The 13,026-nt window shown below is 48.3% G+C and overlaps 1 long non-coding RNA gene across 1 annotated transcript; it reads left to right on the top strand.

Moving 5' to 3' along the window:
• The first annotated feature begins 3,046 nt into the window (after window positions 1-3,046).
• On the top strand, window positions 3,047-8,100 carry LOC129706314 (uncharacterized). The gene is made up of 3 exons (XR_008725034.1): window positions 3,047-3,649; window positions 7,578-7,696; window positions 7,893-8,100. It is a non-coding gene; the product is annotated as an uncharacterized LOC129706314 (long non-coding RNA).
• The last annotated feature ends 4,926 nt before the right edge of the window (window positions 8,101-13,026 follow it).

Below are 13,026 nucleotides of genomic sequence, written 5' to 3'. Positions count from 1 at the left end.
CGCTCACCTGGTCTCGGAGCTTGAGGAACACCATAGCCCCAGCGGGGCGGGAGCGGGGCGGGGCGGCGTGTGGGCCTCGGGTTGAAGCCGCTCTCGATTTCTCACCGAGCCCGAGGATCCAACCGCCAGTGAAACTCACAACATTACCGCCAGCTGCACCCCGCAACAAACCGCACCACCATTGGCCGCCGCCGCCGTCGCCCGGGATGCGTCCGCACCGCATCGCCCTCGCCAATTGGACGCGAGGCGAGCCGACGTCAGGCCTGACTGCGACCTTTCACCCGGCCCCTCCCTCCCCCGCGAGGCGGCCGCGCGGGGAGTCGGATTCAGGGGGGAAGGGGGGGGGGCAGCTCCAGAGGGGGGGGGGGGCTCCAGAGGGGGGGCAGCTCCAGAGGGGGGGCAGCTCCAGAGGGGCACAAAGCGGGGCAGCCACATAGGGGTAGCAGAGGGACAAAGGGGTGTGTTTGGGGCAATGAGAGGAATAGGGCGTGAGATAACAGAACAAGAATGAATGGACCAGAACATGGATAGGACAGGTTTAAAAGGATATGGGCCAAATGCAGGCAGGTGGGGACTAGTGTAGATTGGACACGTTGCCCTGACAAGTTGGGCGGAGGAGCTCGTTTCCACACTCTCACTATGATTCTAGGAAAGTAAGAGTGGGAATCCATGGAGTTGAGACACAGGAATTGCAGATGCTGGGTTACAAAAAAAGACACAAAGAGTGCTGGTCTGGCAGCATCTCTGCAGAACATGGATTAGCGACGTTTTTGGTCTGGACCTCTTCAGACCGAGTGTAATGATGGAAGGAAACTGGAAACGAGGTGGGGGGCAGGACAAAGCCTGCATACATAGAGTTCTACAGCACAGAATTTGACTTTTTGATCTACCAAGCCAATGCTGACCATTTTTCCTATCCACATTCATCCTTTCTGGATGTAGTGGTTGGGGTAAAGTGGATGTGGAGAGGATGTTTCCACTAGTGGGAGAGTCTAGAACCAGAGGTCGTAATTAGAATTAAAGGATATCCCTTTAGGAAGGAGATGACGAATTTCTTTAGTCGGAGGGTGGTGAATCTGTGGAGTTCATTGCCGCAGAAGGCTATGGAGGCCAGGTCAATTGATATTTTTAAGGCAGAGATAGATCGATTCTTGATTAGTACAGGTGTCAGGGGTTATGTGGAGAAGGCAGGCGAATGGAGAGGGAAAGATGGATCAGCCAAGATTGAAGGGAGTAGACATGATGTGCCGAATAACCTAATTCTGCTCCTATCACATGAACTTTCTGCTCGCAGTAAATTTGCCTGTCTTGTCTATTAAGAGCATGACTAAAATCATCTCTTAATCTAGTGTTTATATGCAGAGGCACAAGAGACTGTAGATGCTCGAGTCTTGAGCAAAAAAACAAATGCTGGAGCAATTCAGTAGGTCAACTCAAAGCAAATTAAATTGATGCAGGTGGCATGGCCGCCATTTGGTAATGAGATGGATACTGGAAACCTGAAATGTCTTCCTGAATGGGAGACACCCCTGGTGGCCGAATGAGGAGTGGGATGTCGGTTCACGGGCCGATCAAGTCGCAGGAGGAAGGCCCTGCAGGAGCCTGGATCAGGAACTGCTCCTCTAGATAGATAGATAGCCTTTTATTGTCATTCAGACCGAAGTCTGAACGAAATTGCAGCAGTCATACATATAATACAATACAATAAAACAACAATAAACACATATTAACATCCACCACAGTGAGTCCACCCAGCATCTCCTCACTGTGATGGAGGCAAAAGTCTTAGGTCTGCAGTCTCTTCGTTCCTCTTCTCCCTCTGCGCTGAGGCGATACCCCCCCGGGCGATGTTAAAAACAGTCCCGCGGCTCAAACACCGCGGCCCGGGGTGGTTGAAGCTGCCGCCCACCAGTTCTACAGATGCAGCCGCTGGCCCGCGGCCGAACCCCAGACTCAGGCCACCACCGCCAGAACACCGTCCCAGCCACCCTCACGTGAGTACTGCGCCGTCTTCAGCCTCGGGCTGGGCCGCCCCGGACATGGGCGTCGCTTCTTCCGCGGACCAGGCCGCCCCGACTTGGGCATCACTTCTTCCCCAGACCGGGCCGCCCCGACTTGGGCGTCGCTTCTTCCCCGGACCGGGCCGCCCCGACTTGGGCGTCGCTTCTTCCCCGGGCTGGGCTGCCCCGACTTGGGCGCCGAACCTCCCTCGGGCTGCCAGTGCCGCACCTCCCCGAGCTTGGCCGCTCCGACGGGAGCTTCGTTCCACCTTCGGGCTGGCCGCCCTCATGGGAGCGTCCCAACCTCTTCCAGCCCTGAGCCGGACCACCCTCACGGGAGCGAGCTCAGAGCGAGTCCTGGCGGGCTCTGCCTCCGGAGCCTCGAGGTCGTCAGCTCCATTAGGCCTCATCGCAGACGGAGGCAGAGAAGGGGAATATGACAAAAAGGTCGTATTCCCCCGCAGGGAGAGACTGCAAACCCCGTTTCAACCCCCACCCCCCCCAAAAACACAAACTAAAACCAAAAAACTAGACTAACTAAAACAAAATAAACAACATAAAAAACACAAAACAACGGGACTGCCGGTAAGCCGCTGCAGCCAGAGCCACGCCGCCACTCTGAAAATATAGACCCAGCACATAGGTAGATTGGACTTTGGAAATGGTGCCAAAACATGGCGGTGCCTGCATGGGTAAATATGCTACAAGAATTTCACTGTTTGTTGCACGTGTCAAGTGAAGAACCATTGAACAGACGACTGTTAGTCATTGGAACTTTTTTTTTTTTCAGATTAATGGAGTAGTGGTGAGATACTTTTAGAAAGAGTTGAGGGGAATCGATGGTGTAAGAGCTGGCAAGTGATAGGTAGATCCAAGTAAGGGGGAGATGATCGGCAAATGAATCGGGTGGGGAAAGAGAAGAATGAAGAAAATAATCAAGTCAGGAGGTGATAAGTGGAGAAAGATAAAATGGTGAAAAGGAGACAGAAATATTTTGGACAGCCTGGAGTAGGGATGGGAGGAGATGAAAGGAACTGGGTGACGCAGGTGGGGGGAGTGGTAAGAAAGGTGTGTGCCAGGGAAGCAGCTGGGGAAATGAGCAGAGGGAGGGGTACCTAAAATTTGGAGAATCCAAGATGCATTCCATTAGGTTGGAAGAAACCGAAGCACAATATGAGATGTTCTTCCAATTTGCATGTGGCTTGACTCTGGCATTGGAGGAGGCTGAGGACAGAAAGGTAGGGATGAGAATGGAATTGGAGCAGTTAGCAACATGGTGCTCCAGCTGGCCTTAGCGGACAGAGCACAAGTGTTCAGTGTAGCCATCAATTGGGCATAAACATTGCATTCTGCAATTTCAGGTTGAACAGCACACCCTTCCCATCTACCCAGAGTTGGTCAAGAGGGGGAGAGGTTGAATGAGGAACCATCTGGGGTGTGAGAATGAAGATAGGGTTTGGAATGGTGAAGTAATTGAGAGTTTACTTCTGCATCAGGGGCTCTGTGGGGTCATATGATATTTGCTAGATTATTCATATAAAACATTCTCACCACAGATACTTAAGTACTTCTCAAGAACATGGAAGCTTTTCAAAGCAAAACTCAAGAGATAAGATAAGTTGGGAAACGCTAAACAGGCAGTATGTGTGGTAAGGTGTTCATATTTTTAATCATAGTCATACAGCACAGAAACAGGTCCTTTGGCCCAATTTGCCCATGCTGAGCTAGATGCACAATTTATACTAGTCTCACTTGCCTGCATTTGGCATTTGTAATTTCTTTTAATCGCCCATGGCCCCAAGTGGGTTTTTACATACAAAATGAAAATGCATCTGAAGCAAAATTTACAGCCAGATTTATCACTTCTGAGAATTTTTAGATACCAAAGGAATCAAGAAAAAACACAAATAATGCCTTACTGTTGATGAAATGCAGTGAGCAAACCCGATAATTTCCAATATTTTCAATTTCGATATCTGCACGGCCAATATTTACCAAGCACTTTATCTGCTGTAGTCCCTTCAGTTCTCGCTTCTCTTTACCTTCATTTCGCTTCACTTTTGGAATTCTAAAGTTGGGTACATGGCTCTCACTCTTACCCCGACTCCCACAATTTTTTTCAGTGCAAAAATTCAACATTTTGGCAGTTTCTAACAGGTAGGAAAGTACGCGTTTCTTGCATTAATAACATATACGGATGTCCTCCTGATGGATTGAGCGGCTCCGTGCGTCAAGCCCTATGACCCAGTGACCTTGCGTGCAACCCCCCTATTGAGGTTTTGGGGAAGATGGAAGGGAGTAGCAGGGGAGAGTGAAACAATGAAATTACAGTTACTACAATGATGAGTATAGTGTTGAGAACTATAGCTTTTGTTTATTAACATGACAAAAAATATAAGTGGGTGGTTATGTACAGCAAAAATAAAAGGTCTTTCTTGTGCTTGGCTGTGAGATATGGTTTCAAATTTAAATCGGTCAAGGTCACTTGGTGGGCCAGATAAGCTGTTAGCAAAACATTAACTTTAAATGAAGGTTACACAAAAAAGCTGGAGAAACTCAGCGGGTGCAGCAGCATCTATGGAGCGAAGGAAATAGGCAACGTTTCGGGCCGAAACCCTTCTTCAGACTGATCAGGGGCGGGGGTGGGCGGGGACAAGAAAGGAAAAAGGAGGAGGAGCCCGAATGTTGGGGGATGGGAGGAGACAGCAGGGGGACTGAGGAAGGGGAGGAGACAGCAAGGACTAACAAAATTGGGAGAATTCGATGTTCATGCCCCCAGGATGCAGACTCCCCAAACGGAATATGAGGTGCTGTTCCTCCAATTTCCAGTGCTGCTCGCTGTGGCCATGGAGGAGACCCAGGACAGAGAGGTCGGACACGGAGTGGGAGGGGGAGTTGACCTCGGTAACCTCATCTATTGCGTCCGCTGCTCTAGATGTCAGCAGATCTATATCGGTGAGACCAAGCGGAGGTTGGGCGATTGTTTCGCCGAACACCTCCGGTCGGTCCGCAATAACCAAGCTGACCTCCCGGTGGCTCAGCACTTCAACTCCCCCTCCCACTCCGTCTCCGACCTCTCTGTCCTGGGTCTCCTCCATGGCCACAGCGAGCAGCACCGGAAATTGGAGGAACAGCACCTCATATTCCGTTTGGGGAGTCTGCATCCTGGGGGCATGAACATCGAATTCTCCCAATTTTGTTAGTCCTTGCTGTCTCCTCCCCTTCCTCAGTCCCCCTGCTGTCTCCTCCCATCCCCCAACCTTCGGGCTCCTCCTCCTTTTCCCTTTCTTGTCCCCGCCCACCCCCACCCCCACTCCCGATCAGTCTGAAGAAGGGTTTCGGCCCGAAACGTTGCCTATTTCCTTCGCTCCATAGATGCTGCTGCACCCGCTGAGTATCTCCAGCTTTTTTGTGTAACCTTCGATTCTCCAGCATCTGCAGTTCCTTCTTAAAAACTTTAAATGAAGATTGTTTTCCCATTCCCCAGGTGACTTACTGAGATTTCTTTATGTTAATAACAATTTATCCTGTTAAATTTAACCAATGCTGTCAATTAATTAAAATTGCAATTTAATACTAGATTATCCTTAACAAATAAATTAGATAGATGATCATTGCTTTTGTTGATGTAGTGCTGCAGATGCCTGTGCAAAGAAGAGAAAAGTGGGTCAACAGCCAACAAACATTCTCCATACTGTTTCTAAAAGTAACATTTATTTGGATTGCTTAGTATTGTCAGATCTATGAATAGAAATTTGGGCTGGTTTCCATGCAGCTGGAAATACACCAGAGCAGAGACAAGTGTTTCTGTGTTCACTTCATTGGCTGTAAAATCACTTTCTAATTTAAGATTAGTCTTCAACTGAGTCTTTTTGATTTGGCAGAATTCAAGGAGATAACTGTTTGTATTTTTTTCGAATCAGAAACTAGTTTTGAAGTCTGCAGTAAGCTTTGTACGATAAACCAAGATTTTTATGTCAGATTTCCCTGGTATACCACAGTCTAGGACATGGTATATGGGCACGGGGCTAACATGTACTGACTTTCATTTGGTCCACTCTCAATTATCTCTCCCCTTCTCCTTCATGCTTGAGCCTTCAGACCCTGCCCTCTACTGACTGCCTGTACACTACCAAACACTTACTATTCCAATCATGCTCACCTCCTGCCCCAATCGCCATCTACGGGGAAAGTGTGGAGAGAGTGTCCAGCTTTAAGTTTCTGGGCACTCACATTTCAGAGGACCTCACATGGTCCACCAACACTGCTGCGCTGGTCAAGAAGGCCCAGCAACGACTGTTCTTCCTGAGGACATTAAAAAAGACTGGTCTGCCCCAACAGTTGCTGACAACGTTCTACCACTGCACCACAGAGAGCATATTAACGTATGGCATCTCTGTGTGGTATCTCAGCTGCACGGAGGCAGAGAGGAGAGCTCTTCCGTGCGTCGTCCACTGAGCACAGAGGATCATTGGGACATAGCTACCAGCCTTGGAGGGCATCTACCACACAGGGTGCCTCAGGAAGGCCGTCAGCATCCATAAAGACTCATCACACCCCTGTAACGGACTGTTTGAACTGCTTCCCTCCGGCAGACGTTACAAGGCCTTCTACGCCCGAACCTCCAGACTCAGAAACAGCTTTATTCCAAGAGCTATAGCGGCTCTGAACCGGCCCTGCTGAGTGCCCCCCACCCCCACTGGACTGTCTCCCTCGGATGGTCACGACAAACAGCTTATTTATTTATTTTACTTTTCTTTTTCATCGGTTGGAGCTGCATACTAAATCTCATTGCACTGACGTGCAATGACAATAAAAGATATTATTATTATTATTAAGGAAAAGTAGTCCTTTGGACTTCACTCTGATAGCCTTTCAGAAATTCCATCAAGATAGTTTTGATACTTCGATTGTTAACAGCCATCTCTCTGAGACATTTATGCTTACCTCTTTTTTTGGACTGAATATCTTTCATTTTCTGTGCAAGACTATTTCTGTGCAATAACTATTTCCTGCCTTTCTGTTTGTGTGTTGTGCAATAACTATTATTTCTGGCTACAGTATATGCTCCTTTCTGTGTCTACCTCCGTTTTCTCTGCCTTTCACCTGTTCACTGCTAAGTTTTTTTTTTAAACTATTGGCCATGGCCCTAGTATACTTGTGGTGGCACTGAACAGGTTAATACTCTCAAATCTTTGAGTGGTGCAGTTGGTCGAGCTACTGCTTAACAATTCCACTGACCCAGATTCAGTCTGACCTGGTGCTGTCCTTTTTACACATCCTTCTTGTAACGGCATGGGTTTCTCTTGGGTTCTTAATTTTCCTCCTAAAAACCAAAGTTAATTGTGCACTGTAAATTGTTCCTTGTGTGAAGGTGAGTGGGAGAATCTAGGGAAAGGATGGGTGTGGGAGTTCATGTGAATACAGGCAGAACAAGATGTGTTTATGGAGGATTGGTATAAATGAGTGCTTGCTTGATGTTCAGTGCTGAAGGGCATGTTTCTGAGTTGTACAATGTGCACACATTTTTTATTCTTGCAGGCCACAATAACAATTTGTGTTTGTGATTTTTCCAAGGGTTAGATCCTGAATATTTCTTCAATTCATCTTTATTTTGAGTTCTCTCAAGAAAATTCTGAACTCGCTAAGAAACACACACAGATGATATTATTCTCTTCTTCACACAAACATCTGTGGTAATGAAATTTGAAAATTAATTTCAATTGCAGTAGTATTTTTAGGGTTAATGGAAAAAATATAATAACAAATTAGTTGTTTAAACTGTACAGACAATACACAAAACATGATGCAGCATGCAGCATATTATTGTGTACAGTATATTGAAGAGCTATGTTTTTTGTTGGTGGTTATGAAAATGTATCTGGTTCACAGGTTAAAAAATTAAAAGTGACCCTTCAAAATGGCTGAAACATGGATTCCCAATACGGAAGTTGCAATAAAATGGAGCAAAATGATTCTGAGGGAATAGGTGAAGCGGAGGATGAATAAAAAACAGTCAAAACATTTTGTATGAACCTGAACATTTATTTTATATCCACTGGTAATATTTTAACCCTGTTTCTAATAACCTGGCATAGTTCAGCCCTACTCTAAAAATGAATAATATACTCACTTTTTGACCAACCATTGCACAATTATCTCAGCAGTCTATCTTAGTGAATAGCACGATTCATCTAGGTCATGAGCAGCTATTATTAAATAAAGCCACTGTGGTCTTAAGAGACCCACTGATTGGAAAAGTCCTGAGGGAAAATAATTGTGCTGCATTTGAAATGAACAATGTCAGTGAATTAGGCTCTGCACCCCATGAGAAGAGTGCTAAGTGAATATCTTTTCAACTGGCCATTGTTAATTTTGTCCAAAAAAACATTATCAGTTATTCCTCCTTTTTCTGTTATATTTAAATTATTTTAGATCAAGTGCAGACCCGTTGGGGGGAGGGGAGAGGAGGAGGAGGAAACGGGACAGATTCAGGAGGGAAAGGAGAGCGGGGTAGGGGGTGAGAGAGGGGGATGAGGAGAGAGATGTGGGGGGGAGGGAGGGGGGAGGGAGGGGGAGAGGGGTGGGGGGGGAGAGAGGGGAAAGAGTGGGGAGGAGAGAGTGGAGGGGGAAGGGGGGAGAGAGGGGTAGGGGGAGTGATGGAAGAGCGACAGGGGTAGGGGGGGTAGGGGGGTGCGGGTGGAGAGAGGGAAGGGGGTGAGGTAGAGAGGGAGAGGGGTGAGGAGAGGGAACATAGAAATTAAGTGCAGGAGTAGGCCATTCGGCCCTTCGAGCCTGCAGCACCATTCAATATGATCATGGCTGATCATCCAACTCAGTATCCTGTACCTGCCTTCTCTCCATACACCCTGTTCCCTTTAGCCACAAGGGCCACATCTAACTCGCTCTTAAATATAGCCAATGAACTGGCCTCAACTACCTTCTGTGCCAGTGAATTCCAGAGATTCACCACTCTCTGTGTGAAAAATGTTTTTCTCATCTCAGTCCTAAAAGATTTACCCCTTATCCTTAAACTGTGACCCCTTGTTCTGGACTTCCCCAACATCTGGAACAATCTTCCTGCATCTAGCCTCTCCAACCCCTTAAGAATTTTGTAAGTTTCTATAAGATACCCCCTCAATCTTCTAAAATCTAGCGAGTACAAGCCGAGTCTATCCAGTCTTTATTCATATGAAAGTACTGACATCCCATGAATCAGTCTGGTGAACCTTCTCTGTACTCCCTCTATGGCAAGAATGTCTTTGAGCATTGGGCATTGTGACATCACACGATGAAACGTTCACCAGGTGCTGGGGCTCCTGCAAAGGCATATGTAAATGGATCCATTCCGATTGGACATATGTGAACATTGGGAATTGTGACATCACACAATGGAACGTTCACCAGGGGCTGGGGCTGGGGCTGCTTCTATGGGTGAGAAGCCAAGTTTTCTTTTGAAATTTGGGTGGGGGGGGGGAGAAGGATTTGATTAAAATTGTGTACATAAACACGACGAAATGTAATCAGGAGCGGATACTGAAAGAAAAGTGAAATCTCTACCGAAATGGAAAAGATCTTGGCGATTCTGCGTCTGGTTTCAGAGTAGCAAGGAATCAAATGAAGAAAGTCGGCCGGACGCCGGACGGCACACAGTTTTAATATATAACTAGACCAAGTGCAGACCCGTTGGGTCTGTTTCCCCAACGGCGTTTGCGGGGGAGGGCTGCGGCATCACACTCACATTAACCACCCCCCAAACACACAGGTGGGGGGAGGGAGCGTGAGAAGAGGGGAGAGGAGGAGGAGGAAACGGGACAGATTTGGGAGGGAAAGGAAAGCGGGGTAGGGGGTAAGAGATGGTGAGAGAGATGTGGGGGGGAGGGGGGATGGGGAGGGAGAGGGGTGGGGGGAGAGAGGGGAGAAAGAGTGGGGAGGGAGAGTGGAGAGGGGGGTAGGGGGAGTGATGGAAGAGGGACAGAGCAATATGGGGAAGGGGCGGGGGGGGAGAGAGGTAAGGGGGTGGGGTAGAGAGGGAAGGGGGTGGGGGAGAGTGGGATGGGAGAGGGGTGAGGAGATGGAGGGGAGGAGAGGGAGCGGGAGGAGAGAAATGGAAGAGTGGGGAGGGAGGGAGGGGTAGCGGGAGTGGTGGAAGAGGGACAGAGGGGAAGGGGTGGGGAGAGAGGGGAAGAGAGAGGGGTGGGGAGGGAGAGAGAAGTGGAAGAGTGGGGGGAGGGAGGGGTAGTGGTGGAAGAGGGACAGAGGGGTAGGGGGAAGGAGCGGGGGGAGAGAGGGAAGTGGTGGGGTTGAGAGGGAAGGGGGGGTGGGGGAGAGAGGGATGGGTGGGAGAGGGAGAGGGGTGAGGAGAGGGAAACATAAAAACATAGAAATTAAGTACAGGAGTAGGCCATTCGGCCCTTCGAGCCTGCACCATCATTCAATATGATCATGGCTGATCATCCAACTCAGTATCCTGTACCTGCCTTCTCTCCATACCCCCTGATCCCTTTAGCCACAAAAGCTACATCTAACTCCCTCTTAAATATAGCCAATGAACTGGCCTCAACTACCTTCTGTGGCAGAGAATTCCAGAGATTCACCACTCTCTGTGTGAAATTTGTTTTTCTCATCTGTCCTAAAGGATTTTCCCCTTATCTTTAAACTGTGACCCCTTGTTCTGGACTTCCCCAACATCTGAAACAATCTTCCTGCATCCAGCCTGTCCAACCCCTTAAGAATTTTGTACGTTTCTATAAGATCCGCCCTCGATCTTCTAAATTCTAGCGTGTACAAGCCGAGTCTATCCAGTCCTTCTTCATATGAAAGTCCTGCCATCTCAGGAATCAGTCTGGTGAACCTTCGCTGTACTCCCTCTATGGCAACAATGTCTTTGAGCATTGGGCATTGTGACATCACACGATGGAACGTTCACCAGGGGCTGGGACTCCTGCAAAGGCATATGTAAATGATCCATTTCTATTGGACATATGTGAGCATTGGGCATTGTGACATCACACGATGGAACGTTCAGCAGGGGCTGGGGCTGGTGCTGCTTCTATGGGTGAGAAGCCAGTTTTTTTTTTAATATTGGGAGGGGGGGGGGGGAGAAGGATTTGATTAAAAATGTGTACATAAACACGACAAAATGTAATCAGGAGTGGATACTTAGAAAGAAAAGTGAAATCTCTACCGAAATGGAAAAGATCTCGGCATTCTGCATCTGGTTTCGGAATAGCAAGGAATCAAAGGAAGAAAGTCGGCCGGGCAGCCGGACGCCGGACGCCGGCAGGCACACAGTTTTATATATTAACTAGACCAAGTGCAGGCCCGTTGGGTCTGTTTCCCCAACGGCGTTTGCGGGTGGGGGTGGGGGGCTGCGGCATCACACTCACATTAACCACCCCCCAAACACACAGGTGGGGGGAGGGGGGGTGAGAAGAGCGGAGGGAGGGGAGAGGAGGAGGAAGAAACGGGACAGATTTGGGAGGGAAAGGAGAGCGGGGTAGGGCGTGAGAGAGGGGGATGGGGAGAGAGGAGGGGGGGTTATGGGGAGGAGGGAGGGAGGGGAGAGGGGAAAAGAGTGGGGAGGGAGAGTGGAGGAGGAAGGGGGAGAGAAGTGGAAGAGTGGGGAGGAAGGAGGAGAAGGGGTAGGAGAGGGACAGAGGGGTAGGGGGGGGGAAGGGGGCAGTTGGAGAGAGGGAAGGGGGTGGGGTAGAGAGGGCTGGGGGGGGGGGGGAGAGGAGAGGGGAGAGGAGAGGGGAGGGAAGGAAGAAGGGGAGAGAAGTGGAAGAGTGGGGAGGGAGGGAGGGGTAGAGGGGTAGCAGGAGTGGTGGAAGAGGGAATGGGGGGAGGTGGTGGAGAGGGACAGAGAGGTAGGGGAAGGGGTAGGGGAGAGAGGGGAGAGAGGGGAAGAGGGGTGGGTGGGGGAGGGAGAGGGGTGGGGTAAGGGAGAGAAGTGGAAGTGGGGAGGGAGGGGTAGGGGGAGTGGTGGAAGAGGGACAGAGGGGTAGGGGGAAGGGGGCGGGGGGGGAGGGAGAGGGATGGTTGTGAGGGAGAGGGGTGAGGAGAGGGAAACATGAAAACATAGAAATTAAGTGCAGGAGTGCATGGCTGTTCATCCAACTCAGTATCCTGTACCTGCCTTCTCTCCATACCCCTGATCCCTTTAGCCACAAGGGCCACATCTAACTCCCTCTTAAATATAGTCTATGAACTGGCCTCAACTACCTTCTGTGGCAGAGAATTCCAGGGATTCACCACTCTCTGTGTTAAAAATGTTTTTCTCATCTCGGCGATTCTGCGTCTGGTTTCGGAGTAGCAAGGAATCAAAGGAAGAAAGGCGGCCGGCAGCCGGACGCCAGACGCCGGCAGGCACACAGTTTTAATATATAATAGATAGATAGATATATAGATAGATAGATAGATAGATAGATAGATAGATAGATAGATAGATAGATAGATAGATAGAATAGATAGAAGATAGATTTCCCCACATACATTTCTCAAAAAAAAACCTTTTCCTAGACTTCTAATAAATGCAAAGAGTTGTGTTACAAGGAATAAGGAAGTGGAACACAGTTTAACTTACTTCATTATCTCTGTCTCTGTACTGTACACTGACAATGACAATAAATTGAATCATTTCATTTTTATCATTTTTTTTTAATGTTTGCTCCTACCTGCAGGTAGAAACACATTGACAATAAATTGTAATACTTCTCCATGTAACATGGTGTTAGTGCTGCAGTGTGTTTATGTGTATATATTAATTTTATTTTGATCAGAATAAAGACCTCTTCATTTTGGCCAATCTGGAAGAGGGAGCATTTGCACGCCATCATTTCAGAAAATTTTCTGATAGGTATAAATAAGTTCTTGCTATTTAGAACATACAAAAGAGGGTCATTGAGCTTCTCAGATGTGCTCTGTCAATCATTGAGAGTATGGCTGATCTGTGATCTAATTACATTTTATCTGCCTTTTCCCCTTATTTTACCCCTTATGTATTAAAAATCAACAATTCCCAGTA

Source organism: Leucoraja erinacea, chromosome 2 (genome assembly GCF_028641065.1).
Source record: "Leucoraja erinacea ecotype New England chromosome 2, Leri_hhj_1, whole genome shotgun sequence".
NCBI classification, from domain to species: domain Eukaryota; kingdom Metazoa; phylum Chordata; class Chondrichthyes; order Rajiformes; family Rajidae; genus Leucoraja; species Leucoraja erinaceus.
Note: the sequence above shows the minus strand (reverse complement) of the source record. Positions and strands in the feature narration are given on the sequence as shown.